Raw genomic sequence first — 12,782 nt, forward strand, 5'->3', positions numbered from 1 at the left:
TGGTTTTCACCCCCAGTTTTGTACTTTCACTAGGGGGGGCTCTTCGGGAGTTCCGGAGGAGGAACGATTTTCCTCATCTCTCGCTTCAGTATGGAGAGGGGTGCTGAAGAATCTGAATACTATGGGGAACCGATACAAACGTATGGCTGATAGGAGGAGAGTGTCTGGTCCGGACCTAAGTGTGAACGATCAGGTATGGTTGTCTACCAGGAATATTAAACTTAAGGTTCCCTCCTGGAAACTGGGTCCCAGGTTCATCGGGCCGTACAGAATCAGTTCTGTTATTAATCCGGTGGCATTCCGTCTTGACCTCCCCCCTACGTTTAAAATTCACAACGTGTTTCACAGATCATTGCTTAAGAGGTATGTGGCGCCGGTGGTACCGTCACCTTTACCTCCCCCTCCTGTGGTTGTCAATGGTAACTTGGAGTTCCAGGTATCGAGGGTCATTGATTCACGCTTTAATCACCGGTCCCTTCAGTACTTGGTTCATTGGAAGGGGTATGGTCCTGAGGAGAGGATGTGGGTTCCTGCGTCGGATATTAACGCAGACCGATTAGTTCGGGCCTTCCACACGACTCACCCGGATAAACCTGGCCCTGAGGGTCCGGAGGCCCCTCGTAGAAGGGGGGGTACTGTCACGGGTGTGTTGCCACGAAGATCGTCACGAGTACACAGCCTGACTTCTCGCAGCTGACTTGTTGGTGCTTTGTGTTTTCTCGGCAGTGTAGGAGTTAATTCTCTCTCTCTCTGGGCTAGCTGAGGTCCAGCCTCGCCCAGCTGCAATCAATGCTTCTTTAGTGAGACTCCTTTATATTCCTGCAGGTCTGTTTGGGAGGTGTCGGTGAAAGCTTTTCATTCAGACTTACAGAGCGGATCGTGGTGTTTGGAGTTGCTGAGATAAGTGTATTTGGAAGTGTTTTTTCCCTTTCCTCGCTTTATCATTTATCTCCTTTCCCGTTGGTGTTCCCTCTGTTGTAGTTGTGTAGAAGTTGTATGCAAGGTGGTTTTGGTTTTTCCCTTGTACTGTCTCGTTCGTCTAAATACTGTGTGTGGGCATATTATTTCTGGTTCCCAATTGTTGTGATCGGGGTCCTTCTCAGGACTAGATTACTTAGGTGCAGGGATCCTCAGGAGGTAGGGGTTACGCTGGCGGCCTGGACCTCTGTACCTTTAACAGTACCTCCAGGGTGAGGGATTAGTCAGGGCCCCAGCTTAGGGTCAGCTTAGGCCCCCTACCTCCAGTATTCTGTGACAGTGTGACAATAGATGGTGTGTGTGCAACAATATACTGAAAGGTCAATTATATTGTGCAGCTTATCTCACCACCTGTAGTTATTTAGGTGAAAGCTCCAAAATGCTTGCCTAATATGTCTGTTTATCCAAAAGGAAGTAAAAAGGGAGAGCTAGAAAGATAGCATTGCATCACATTACATGGCAATGCAATGCACAGTTGCTGAAGTTGAACCAAAATGAGCTTGTAATCTGGCTTCTGCAACTTTGAACATGAAAAATCCAATGAGGAGAAGAAAAGCAAAGCCAAAGAGTCCATCCCAAAATCCGACAAACAAGCAAAATGAACAAAAAACATTGAATTCAATTCTTTCTGATTTTAGAAACTGCATTAAAGAAGGGGTGCACCGGTCCTGGAGATACTGCAATACCAGGTCAATGCGTGGAGTGGACAGAGCAAGCTCTTTTTCCATCTCCCTGTTCTAAAAATCCATTTAATATATGGTCCCCAGATAGGGGACGTATCAGATATTAAACTGATAAGAACAGATACTACACTTGATCTTAGCCAAAAGGCCGAGAAGCGATAACCAGAATTGGTTTCAAACTACGGAGCCACCCAAGGATCCTGAAAAGTCCATTTGTGGAGATGAGCTCCTGGACTCCCGTTAAGAAGACATGTTGTCAACCTCTAGATCCCTTACATGCCTGCACTTTTCGGCTTGCTGCTGCTGCAATCCACGCGTTTTAGATCTGCATAACTCCACCTCTTTAAACACAGCACCTTCACCCCCTGCTGTTCCCACCCGCCTCAACACCGTTGGAAGGGAGGAGAACCAATTAAGGCGGGGGGTGGGGTGGAACGAGCAGCTGTCTACCCTTAGCAGGAGGGCTCCTGATTACATACCTCTCCTGCTGCTGCTGCTGCTGGCTGTCCAGCAGCAGACTGAAGGTGGCTGCTGCTGTGCACAGGTATATAAAGGCTCAGAGCCTATTATGACACGCGCAGCCAGCGTTCCATTGCCACATTCCATCTACTGCAGGCAGGATACCTGGCTGGCTGAATGTCGCTGAGAAGCTCACAGAGACCGCCATAAGCAACAGTTTAACAGAATGCCACAGACTAATCAACCAAACTTTTTGGGTTGGGTTCTCTTTTATAGTCTGCAGGCATTAAATGAAAGAAGTCAGTGTTCCAGCAGAAGGAGACAACGTTTCAGAAAAGGCATTGTAGCAAACCAAAAAAAGAAATTTTAAGCGCAGCAGAGTAACCAGCGCACATACCTGTTAGCTCAGGTGAGTTTAAAAGGCTGCTGTTGATAACAAGGGCATTTGCTAAATAGATGGTGTGTGTGCAACAATATACTGAAAGGTCAATTATATTGTGCAGCTTATCTCACCACCTGTAGTTATTTAGGTGAAAGCTCCAAAATGCTTGCCTAATATGTCTGTTTATCCAAAAGGAAGTAAAAAGGGAGAGCTAGAAAGATAGCATTGCATCACATTACATGGCAATGCAATGCACAGTTGCTGAAGTTGAACCAAAATGAGCTTGTAATCTGGCTTCTGCAACTTTGAACATGAAAAATCCAATGAGGAGAAGAAAAGCAAAGCCAAAGAGTCCATCCCAAAATCCGACAAACAAGCAAAATGAACAAAAAACATTGAATTCAATTCTTTCTGATTTTAGAAACTGCATTAAAGAAGGGGTGCACCGGTCCTGGAGATACTGCAATACCAGGTCAATGCGTGGAGTGGACAGAGCAAGCTCTTTTTCCATCTCCCTGTTCTAAAAATCCATTTAATATATGGTCCCCAGATAGGGGACGTATCAGATATTAAACTGATAAGAACAGATACTACACTTGATCTTAGCCAAAAGGCCGAGAAGCGATAACCAGAATTGGTTTCAAACTACGGAGCCACCCAAGGATCCTGAAAAGTCCATTTGTGGAGATGAGCTCCTGGACTCCCGTTAAGAAGACATGTTGTCAACCTCTAGATCCCTTACATGCCTGCACTTTTCGGCTTGCTGCTGCTGCAATCCACGCGTTTTAGATCTGCATAACTCCACCTCTTTAAACACAGCACCTTCACCCCCTGCTGTTCCCACCCGCCTCAACACCGTTGGAAGGGAGGAGAACCAATTAAGGCGGGGGGTGGGGTGGAACGAGCAGCTGTCTACCCTTAGCAGGAGGGCTCCTGATTACATACCTCTCCTGCTGCTGCTGCTGCTGGCTGTCCAGCAGCAGACTGAAGGTGGCTGCTGCTGTGCACAGGTATATAAAGGCTCAGAGCCTATTATGACACGCGCAGCCAGCGTTCCATTGCCACATTCCATCTACTGCAGGCAGGATACCTGGCTGGCTGAATGTCGCTGAGAAGCTCACAGAGACCGCCATAAGCAACAGTTTAACAGAATGCCACAGACTAATCAACCAAACTTTTTGGGTTGGGTTCTCTTTTATAGTCTGCAGGCATTAAATGAAAGAAGTCAGTGTTCCAGCAGAAGGAGACAACGTTTCAGAAAAGGCATTGTAGCAAACCAAAAAAGAAATTTTAAGCGCAGCAGAGTAACCAGCGCACATACCTGTTAGCTCAGGTGAGTTTAAAAGGCTGCTGTTGATAACAAGGGCATTTGCTAAATAGATGGTGTGTGTGCAACAATATACTGAAAGGTCAATTATATTGTGCAGCTTATCTCACCACCTGTAGTTATTTAGGTGAAAGCTCCAAAATGCTTGCCTAATATGTCTGTTTATCCAAAAGGAAGTAAAAAGGGAGAGCTAGAAAGATAGCATTGCATCACATTACATGGCAATGCAATGCACAGTTGCTGAAGTTGAACCAAAATGAGCTTGTAATCTGGCTTCTGCAACTTTGAACATGAAAAATCCAATGAGGAGAAGAAAAGCAAAGCCAAAGAGTCCATCCCAAAATCCGACAAACAAGCAAAATGAACAAAAAACATTGAATTCAATTCTTTCTGATTTTAGAAACTGCATTAAAGAAGGGGTGCACCGGTCCTGGAGATACTGCAATACCAGGTCAATGCGTGGAGTGGACAGAGCAAGCTCTTTTTCCATCTCCCTGTTCTAAAAATCCATTTAATATATGGTCCCCAGATAGGGGACGTATCAGATATTAAACTGATAAGAACAGATACTACACTTGATCTTAGCCAAAAGGCCGAGAAGCGATAACCAGAATTGGTTTCAAACTACGGAGCCACCCAAGGATCCTGAAAAGTCCATTTGTGGAGATGAGCTCCTGGACTCCCGTTAAGAAGACATGTTGTCAACCTCTAGATCCCTTACATGCCTGCACTTTTCGGCTTGCTGCTGCTGCAATCCACGCGTTTTAGATCTGCATAACTCCACCTCTTTAAACACAGCACCTTCACCCCCTGCTGTTCCCACCCGCCTCAACACCGTTGGAAGGGAGGAGAACCAATTAAGGCGGGGGGTGGGGTGGAACGAGCAGCTGTCTACCCTTAGCAGGAGGGCTCCTGATTACATACCTCTCCTGCTGCTGCTGCTGCTGGCTGTCCAGCAGCAGACTGAAGGTGGCTGCTGCTGTGCACAGGTATATAAAGGCTCAGAGCCTATTATGACACGCGCAGCCAGCGTTCCATTGCCACATTCCATCTACTGCAGGCAGGATACCTGGCTGGCTGAATGTCGCTGAGAAGCTCACAGAGACCGCCATAAGCAACAGTTTAACAGAATGCCACAGACTAATCAACCAAACTTTTTGGGTTGGGTTCTCTTTTATAGTCTGCAGGCATTAAATGAAAGAAGTCAGTGTTCCAGCAGAAGGAGACAACGTTTCAGAAAAGGCATTGTAGCAAACCAAAAAAGAAATTTTAAGCGCAGCAGAGTAACCAGCGCACATACCTGTTAGCTCAGGTGAGTTTAAAAGGCTGCTGTTGATAACAAGGGCATTTGCTAAATAGATGGTGTGTGTGCAACAATATACTGAAAGGTCAATTATATTGTGCAGCTTATCTCACCACCTGTAGTTATTTAGGTGAAAGCTCCAAAATGCTTGCCTAATATGTCTGTTTATCCAAAAGGAAGTAAAAAGGGAGAGCTAGAAAGATAGCATTGCATCACATTACATGGCAATGCAATGCACAGTTGCTGAAGTTGAACCAAAATGAGCTTGTAATCTGGCTTCTGCAACTTTGAACATGAAAAATCCAATGAGGAGAAGAAAAGCAAAGCCAAAGAGTCCATCCCAAAATCCGACAAACAAGCAAAATGAACAAAAAACATTGAATTCAATTCTTTCTGATTTTAGAAACTGCATTAAAGAAGGGGTGCACCGGTCCTGGAGATACTGCAATACCAGGTCAATGCGTGGAGTGGACAGAGCAAGCTCTTTTTCCATCTCCCTGTTCTAAAAATCCATTTAATATATGGTCCCCAGATAGGGGACGTATCAGATATTAAACTGATAAGAACAGATACTACACTTGATCTTAGCCAAAAGGCCGAGAAGCGATAACCAGAATTGGTTTCAAACTACGGAGCCACCCAAGGATCCTGAAAAGTCCATTTGTGGAGATGAGCTCCTGGACTCCCGTTAAGAAGACATGTTGTCAACCTCTAGATCCCTTACATGCCTGCACTTTTCGGCTTGCTGCTGCTGCAATCCACGCGTTTTAGATCTGCATAACTCCACCTCTTTAAACACAGCACCTTCACCCCCTGCTGTTCCCACCCGCCTCAACACCCTTGGAAGGGAGGAGAACCAATTAAGGCGGGGGGTGGGGTGGAACGAGCAGCTGTCTACCCTTAGCAGGAGGGCTCCTGATTACATACCTCTCCTGCTACTGCTGCTGCTGGCTGTCCAGCAGCAGACTGAAGGTGGCTGCTGCTGTGCACAGGTATATAAAGGCTCAGAGCCTATTATGACACGCGCAGCCAGCGTTCCATTGCCACATTCCATCTACTGCAGGCAGGATACCTGGCTGGCTGAATGTCGCTGAGAAGCTCACAGAGACCGCCATAAGCAACAGTTTAACAGAATGCCACAGACTAATCAACTAAACTTTTTGGGTTGGGTTCTCTTTTATAGTCTGCAGGCATTAAATGAAAGAAGTCAGTGTTCCAGCAGAAGGAGACAACGTTTCAGAAAAGGCATTGTAGCAAACCAAAAAAGAAATTTTAAGCGCAGCAGAGTAACCAGCGCACATACCTGTTAGCTCAGGTGAGTTTAAAAGGCTGCTGTTGATAACAAGGGCATTTGCTAAATAGATGGTGTGTGTGCAACAATATACTGAAAGGTCAATTATATTGTGCAGCTTATCTCACCACCTGTAGTTATTTAGGTGAAAGCTCCAAAATGCTTGCCTAATATGTCTGTTTATCCAAAAGGAAGTAAAAAGGGAGAGCTAGAAAGATAGCATTGCATCACATTACATGGCAATGCAATGCACAGTTGCTGAAGTTGAACCAAAATGAGCTTGTAATCTGGCTTCTGCAACTTTGAACATGAAAAATCCAATGAGGAGAAGAAAAGCAAAGCCAAAGAGTCCATCCCAAAATCCGACAAACAAGCAAAATGAACAAAAAACATTGAATTCAATTCTTTCTGATTTTAGAAACTGCATTAAAGAAGGGGTGCACCGGTCCTGGAGATACTGCAATACCAGGTCAATGCGTGGAGTGGACAGAGCAAGCTCTTTTTCCATCTCCCTGTTCTAAAAATCCATTTAATATATGGTCCCCAGATAGGGGACGTATCAGATATTAAACTGATAAGAACAGATACTACACTTGATCTTAGCCAAAAGGCCGAGAAGCGATAACCAGAATTGGTTTCAAACTACGGAGCCACCCAAGGATCCTGAAAAGTCCATTTGTGGAGATGAGCTCCTGGACTCCCGTTAAGAAGACATGTTGTCAACCTCTAGATCCCTTACATGCCTGCACTTTTCGGCTTGCTGCTGCTGCAATCCACGCGTTTTAGATCTGCATAACTCCACCTCTTTAAACACAGCACCTTCACCCCCTGCTGTTCCCACCCGCCTCAACACCGTTGGAAGGGAGGAGAACCAATTAAGGCGGGGGGTGGGGTGGAACGAGCAGCTGTCTACCCTTAGCAGGAGGGCTCCTGATTACATACCTCTCCTGCTGCTGCTGCTGCTGGCTGTCCAGCAGCAGACTGAAGGTGGCTGCTGCTGTGCACAGGTATATAAAGGCTCAGAGCCTATTATGACACGCGCAGCCAGCGTTCCATTGCCACATTCCATCTACTGCAGGCAGGATACCTGGCTGGCTGAATGTCGCTGAGAAGCTCACAGAGACCGCCATAAGCAACAGTTTAACAGAATGCCACAGACTAATCAACCAAACTTTTTGGGTTGGGTTCTCTTTTATAGTCTGCAGGCATTAAATGAAAGAAGTCAGTGTTCCAGCAGAAGGAGACAACGTTTCAGAAAAGGCATTGTAGCAAACCAAAAAAGAAATTTTAAGCGCAGCAGAGTAACCAGCGCACATACCTGTTAGCTCAGGTGAGTTTAAAAGGCTGCTGTTGATAACAAGGGCATTTGCTAAATAGATGGTGTGTGTGCAACAATATACTGAAAGGTCAATTATATTGTGCAGCTTATCTCACCACCTGTAGTTATTTAGGTGAAAGCTCCAAAATGCTTGCCTAATATGTCTGTTTATCCAAAAGGAAGTAAAAAGGGAGAGCTAGAAAGATAGCATTGCATCACATTACATGGCAATGCAATGCACAGTTGCTGAAGTTGAACCAAAATGAGCTTGTAATCTGGCTTCTGCAACTTTGAACATGAAAAATCCAATGAGGAGAAGAAAAGCAAAGCCAAAGAGTCCATCCCAAAATCCGACAAACAAGCAAAATGAACAAAAAACATTGAATTCAATTCTTTCTGATTTTAGAAACTGCATTAAAGAAGGGGTGCACCGGTCCTGGAGATACTGCAATACCAGGTCAATGCGTGGAGTGGACAGAGCAAGCTCTTTTTCCATCTCCCTGTTCTAAAAATCCATTTAATATATGGTCCCCAGATAGGGGACGTATCAGATATTAAACTGATAAGAACAGATACTACACTTGATCTTAGCCAAAAGGCCGAGAAGCGATAACCAGAATTGGTTTCAAACTACGGAGCCACCCAAGGATCCTGAAAAGTCCATTTGTGGAGATGAGCTCCTGGACTCCCGTTAAGAAGACATGTTGTCAACCTCTAGATCCCTTACATGCCTGCACTTTTCGGCTTGCTGCTGCTGCAATCCACGCGTTTTAGATCTGCATAACTCCACCTCTTTAAACACAGCACCTTCACCCCCTGCTGTTCCCACCCGCCTCAACACCGTTGGAAGGGAGGAGAACCAATTAAGGCGGGGGGTGGGGTGGAACGAGCAGCTGTCTACCCTTAGCAGGAGGGCTCCTGATTACATACCTCTCCTGCTGCTGCTGCTGCTGGCTGTCCAGCAGCAGACTGAAGGTGGCTGCTGCTGTGCACAGGTATATAAAGGCTCAGAGCCTATTATGACACGCGCAGCCAGCGTTCCATTGCCACATTCCATCTACTGCAGGCAGGATACCTGGCTGGCTGAATGTCGCTGAGAAGCTCACAGAGACCGCCATAAGCAACAGTTTAACAGAATGCCACAGACTAATCAACCAAACTTTTTGGGTTGGGTTCTCTTTTATAGTCTGCAGGCATTAAATGAAAGAAGTCAGTGTTCCAGCAGAAGGAGACAACGTTTCAGAAAAGGCATTGTAGCAAACCAAAAAAGAAATTTTAAGCGCAGCAGAGTAACCAGCGCACATACCTGTTAGCTCAGGTGAGTTTAAAAGGCTGCTGTTGATAACAAGGGCATTTGCTAAATAGATGGTGTGTGTGCAACAATATACTGAAAGGTCAATTATATTGTGCAGCTTATCTCACCACCTGTAGTTATTTAGGTGAAAGCTCCAAAATGCTTGCCTAATATGTCTGTTTATCCAAAAGGAAGTAAAAAGGGAGAGCTAGAAAGATAGCATTGCATCACATTACATGGCAATGCAATGCACAGTTGCTGAAGTTGAACCAAAATGAGCTTGTAATCTGGCTTCTGCAACTTTGAACATGAAAAATCCAATGAGGAGAAGAAAAGCAAAGCCAAAGAGTCCATCCCAAAATCCGACAAACAAGCAAAATGAACAAAAAACATTGAATTCAATTCTTTCTGATTTTAGAAACTGCATTAAAGAAGGGGTGCACCGGTCCTGGAGATACTGCAATACCAGGTCAATGCGTGGAGTGGACAGAGCAAGCTATTTTTCCATCTCCCTGTTCTAAAAATCCATTTAATATATGGTCCCCAGATAGGGGACGTATCAGATATTAAACTGATAAGAACAGATACTACACTTGATCTTAGCCAAAAGGCCGAGAAGCGATAACCAGAATTGGTTTCAAACTACGGAGCCACCCAAGGATCCTGAAAAGTCCATTTGTGGAGATGAGCTCCTGGACTCCCGTTAAGAAGACATGTTGTCAACCTCTAGATCCCTTACATGCCTGCACTTTTCGGCTTGCTGCTGCTGCAATCCACGCGTTTTAGATCTGCATAACTCCACCTCTTTAAACACAGCACCTTCACCCCCTGCTGTTCCCACCCGCCTCAACACCCTTGGAAGGGAGGAGAACCAATTAAGGCGGGGGGTGGGGTGGAACGAGCAGCTGTCTACCCTTAGCAGGAGGGCTCCTGATTACATACCTCTCCTGCTACTGCTGCTGCTGGCTGTCCAGCAGCAGACTGAAGGTGGCTGCTGCTGTGCACAGGTATATAAAGGCTCAGAGCCTATTATGACACGCGCAGCCAGCGTTCCATTGCCACATTCCATCTACTGCAGGCAGGATACCTGGCTGGCTGAATGTCGCTGAGAAGCTCACAGAGACCGCCATAAGCAACAGTTTAACAGAATGCCACAGACTAATCAACCAAACTTTTTGGGTTGGGTTCTCTTTTATAGTCTGCAGGCATTAAATGAAAGAAGTCAGTGTTCCAGCAGAAGGAGACAACGTTTCAGAAAAGGCATTGTAGCAAACCAAAAAAGAAATTTTAAGCGCAGCAGAGTAACCAGCGCACATACCTGTTAGCTCAGGTGAGTTTAAAAGGCTGCTGTTGATAACAAGGGCATTTGCTAAATAGATGGTGTGTGTGCAACAATATACTGAAAGGTCAATTATATTGTGCAGCTTATCTCACCACCTGTAGTTATTTAGGTGAAAGCTCCAAAATGCTTGCCTAATATGTCTGTTTATCCAAAAGGAAGTAAAAAGGGAGAGCTAGAAAGATAGCATTGCATCACATTACATGGCAATGCAATGCACAGTTGCTGAAGTTGAACCAAAATGAGCTTGTAATCTGGCTTCTGCAACTTTGAACATGAAAAATCCAATGAGGAGAAGAAAAGCAAAGCCAAAGAGTCCATCCCCAAATCCGACAAACAAGCAAAATGAACAAAAAACATTGAATTCAATTCTTTCTGATTTTAGAAACTGCATTACAGAAGGGGTGCACCAGTCCTGGAGATACTGCAATACCAGGTCAATGCGTGGAGTGGACAGAGCAAGCTCTTTTTCCATCTCCCTGTTCTAAAAATCCATTTAATATATGGTCCCCAGATAGGGGACGTATCAGATATTAAACTGATAAGAACAGATACTACACTTGATCTTAGCCAAAAGGCCGAGAAGCGATAACCAGAATTGGTTTCAAACTACGGAGCCACCCAAGGATCCTGAAAAGTCCATTTGTGGAGATGAGCTCCTGGACTCCCGTTAAGAAGACATGTTGTCAACCTCTAGATCCCTTACATGCCTGCACTTTTCGGCTTGCTGCTGCTGCAATCCACGCGTTTTAGATCTGCATAACTCCACCTCTTTAAACACAGCACCTTCACCCCCTGCTGTTCCCACCCGCCTCAACACCGTTGGAAGAGAGGAGAACCAATTAAGGCGGGGGGTGGGGTGGAACGAGCAGCTGTCTACCCTTACCAGGAGGGCTCCTGATTACATACCTCTCCTGCTGCTGCTGCTGCTGGCTGTCCAGCAGCAGACTGAAGGTGGCTGCTGCTGTGCACAGGTATATAAAGGCTCAGAGCCTATTATGACACGCGCAGCCAGCGTTCCATTGCCACATTCCATCTACTGCAGGCAGGATACCTGGCTGGCTGAATGTCGCTGAGAAGCTCACAGAGACCGCCATAAGCAACAGTTTAACAGAATGCCACAGACTAATCAACCAAACTTTTTGGGTTGGGTTCTCTTTTATAGTCTGCAGGCATTAAATGAAAGAAGTCAGTGTTCCAGCAGAAGGAGACAACGTTTCAGAAAAGGCATTGTAGCAAACCAAAAAAGAAATTTTAAGCGCAGCAGAGTAACCAGCGCACATACCTGTTAGCTCAGGTTAGTTTAAAAGGCTGCTGTTGATAACAAGGGCATTTGCTAAATAGATGGTGTGTGTGCAACAATATACTGAAAGGTCAATTATATTGTGCAGCTTATCTCACCACCTGTAGTTATTTAGGTGAAAGCTCCAAAATGCTTGCCTAATATGTCTGTTTATCCAAAAGGAAGTAAAAAGGGAGAGCTAGAAAGATAGCATTGCATCACATTACATGGCAATGCAATGCACAGTTGCTGAAGTTGAACCAAAATGAGCTTGTAATCTGGCTTCTGCAACTTTGAACATGAAAAATCCAATGAGGAGAAGAAAAGCAAAGCCAAAGAGTCCATCCCAAAATCCGACAAACAAGCAAAATGAACAAAAAACATTGAATTCAATTCTTTCTGATTTTAGAAACTGCATTAAAGAAGGGGTGCACCGGTCCTGGAGATACTGCAATACCAGGTCAATGCGTGGAGTGGACAGAGCAAGCTCTTTTTCCATCTCCCTGTTCTAAAAATCCATTTAATATATGGTCCCCAGATAGGGGACGTATCAGATATTAAACTGATAAGAACAGATACTACACTTGATCTTAGCCAAAAGGCCGAGAAGCGATAACCAGAATTGGTTTCAAACTACGGAGCCACCCAAGGATCCTGAAAAGTCCATTTGTGGAGATGAGCTCCTGGACTCCCGTTAAGAAGACATGTTGTCAACCTCTAGATCCCTTACATGCCTGCACTTTTCGGCTTGCTGCTGCTGCAATCCACGCGTTTTAGATCTGCATAACTCCACCTCTTTAAACACAGCACCTTCACCCCCTGCTGTTCCCACCCGCCTCAACACCGTTGGAAGGGAGGAGAACCAATTAAGGCGGGGGGTGGGGTGGAACGAGCAGCTGTCTACCCTTAGCAGGAGGGCTCCTGATTACATACCTCTCCTGCTGCTGCTGCTGCTGGCTGTCCAGCAGCAGACTGAAGGTGGCTGCTGCTGTGCACAGGTATATAAAGGCTCAGAGCCTATTATGACACGCGCAGCCAGCGTTCCATTGCCACATTCCATCTACTGCAGGCAGGATACCTGGCTGGCTGAATGTCGCTGAGAAGCTCACAGAGACCGCCATAAGCA

General features: G+C 45.5%; 9 non-coding genes across 9 annotated transcripts; all 9 read right to left on the minus strand.

Annotated features, from left to right (window-relative positions):
- Positions 1–1,630: 1,630 nt before the first annotated feature.
- LOC141233897 (U2 spliceosomal RNA) lies at positions 1,631–1,821 on the minus strand. Its single transcript, XR_012299925.1, has one exon. It is a non-coding gene; the product is annotated as a U2 spliceosomal RNA (small nuclear RNA).
- Positions 1,822–2,937: 1,116 nt separating this feature from the next.
- On the minus strand, positions 2,938–3,128 carry LOC141233898 (U2 spliceosomal RNA). The gene has a single exon (XR_012299926.1). It is a non-coding gene; the product is annotated as a U2 spliceosomal RNA (small nuclear RNA).
- Positions 3,129–4,243: 1,115 nt separating this feature from the next.
- LOC141233900 (U2 spliceosomal RNA) lies at positions 4,244–4,434 on the minus strand. Its single transcript, XR_012299928.1, has one exon. It is a non-coding gene; the product is annotated as a U2 spliceosomal RNA (small nuclear RNA).
- A 1,115-nt stretch (positions 4,435–5,549) lies between these two features.
- On the minus strand, positions 5,550–5,740 carry LOC141233901 (U2 spliceosomal RNA). Its single transcript, XR_012299929.1, has one exon. It is a non-coding gene; the product is annotated as a U2 spliceosomal RNA (small nuclear RNA).
- A 1,115-nt stretch (positions 5,741–6,855) lies between these two features.
- LOC141233902 (U2 spliceosomal RNA) lies at positions 6,856–7,046 on the minus strand. The gene has a single exon (XR_012299930.1). It is a non-coding gene; the product is annotated as a U2 spliceosomal RNA (small nuclear RNA).
- Positions 7,047–8,161: 1,115 nt separating this feature from the next.
- Positions 8,162–8,352, minus strand: LOC141233903 (U2 spliceosomal RNA). Its single transcript, XR_012299931.1, has one exon. It is a non-coding gene; the product is annotated as a U2 spliceosomal RNA (small nuclear RNA).
- Positions 8,353–9,467: 1,115 nt separating this feature from the next.
- On the minus strand, positions 9,468–9,658 carry LOC141234030 (U2 spliceosomal RNA). Its single transcript, XR_012300052.1, has one exon. It is a non-coding gene; the product is annotated as a U2 spliceosomal RNA (small nuclear RNA).
- Positions 9,659–10,773: 1,115 nt separating this feature from the next.
- Positions 10,774–10,964, minus strand: LOC141233994 (U2 spliceosomal RNA). Its single transcript, XR_012300017.1, has one exon. It is a non-coding gene; the product is annotated as a U2 spliceosomal RNA (small nuclear RNA).
- A 1,115-nt stretch (positions 10,965–12,079) lies between these two features.
- LOC141233904 (U2 spliceosomal RNA) lies at positions 12,080–12,270 on the minus strand. The gene has a single exon (XR_012299932.1). It is a non-coding gene; the product is annotated as a U2 spliceosomal RNA (small nuclear RNA).
- Positions 12,271–12,782: the final 512 nt, after the last annotated feature.

Source organism: Phyllobates terribilis, unplaced genomic scaffold (assembly GCF_046119375.1).
Source record: "Phyllobates terribilis strain yellow unplaced genomic scaffold, ASM4611937v1 Scaffold_629__1_contigs__length_933511, whole genome shotgun sequence".
Lineage (NCBI taxonomy): Eukaryota > Metazoa > Chordata > Amphibia > Anura > Dendrobatidae > Phyllobates > Phyllobates terribilis.